The sequence below is a fragment of the Triticum aestivum genome, chromosome 2D (genome assembly GCF_018294505.1).
Source record: "Triticum aestivum cultivar Chinese Spring chromosome 2D, IWGSC CS RefSeq v2.1, whole genome shotgun sequence".
Classification (NCBI taxonomy): Eukaryota; Viridiplantae; Streptophyta; class Magnoliopsida; order Poales; family Poaceae; genus Triticum; species Triticum aestivum.
The window spans coordinates 621,748,573-621,749,709 of record NC_057799.1 but is presented as its reverse complement, the minus strand read 5'-3'; positions in this window follow the sequence as shown (position 1 = coordinate 621,749,709).

The following is a 1,137-nucleotide window of genomic DNA, read 5'->3' as shown; positions in this document are numbered from 1 at the left end:
AATTGAAAATCACTACAAAATGAACTCTGAAAATGTTGAAACTTGGCATGGTATCATCATTTCACCCACATAGCATGTGCAAAAGAGTAGAGAGGGTTACGGAAAAAACTGGACGCACTTCGCGTACAAACTGGACAATCTCTTTCGGAGTATTAGGGTTTCGGACGAGAACTCGTCTGTTACACGGTTACATCATTTTTTTAAACTTATTTGAACTCCAGACTTCTTTTGCGTTTAGTATGCACCATTCAAAGCGACGTGTCAATTTTCAACCCTTTCTGACATCATTTGCTGTTTTTCAGTCATTTACCGATTTGTTTAGAGAGCTAAATGACCGTGAAATTGAAAATCACTACAAAATGAACTCTGAAAATGTTGAAACTTGGCATGGTATCATCATTTCACCCACATAGCATGTGCAAAAGAGTAGAGAGGGTTACGTCAAAAACTGGACGCACTTCGTGTACAAACTGGACAATCTCTTTCGGAGTATCAGGTTTCGGACAAGAACTCGTTTGTTACACGGGTACTTCATTTTTTTAAACTAATTTGAACTCCAGACTTCTTTTGCATTCAGTATGCAGCATTCAAAGCGACGTCGTCAATTTTCAACCCTTTCTGACATCATTTGCTGTTTTTCAGTCATTTACCGATTTGTTTAGAGAGCTAAATGACCGTGAAATTGAAAATCACTACAAAATGAAGTCTGAAAATGTTGAAAGTTGGCATGGTATCATCATTTCACCCACATAGCATGTGCAAAAGAGTAGAGAGGGTTACGGCAAAAACTGGACGCACTTCGTGTACAAACTGGACAATCTCTTTCGGAGTATCAGGGTTTCGGACGAGAACTCGTCTGTTACACGGTTACTTCATTTTTCTAACTTATTTGAACTCCAGACTTCTTTTGCGTTTAGTATGCAACATTCAAAGCGACGTGTCAATTTTCAACCCTTTCTGACATTATTTGCTGTTTTTCAGTCATTGATTTGTTTAGAGAGTTAAATGACCGTGAAATTGAAAATCACTACAAAATGAACTCTGAAAATAGTGAAACTTGGCATGGTATCATCATTTCACCCACATAGCATGTGCAAAAGAGTAGAGAGGGTTACGGCAAAAACTGGACGCACTTCG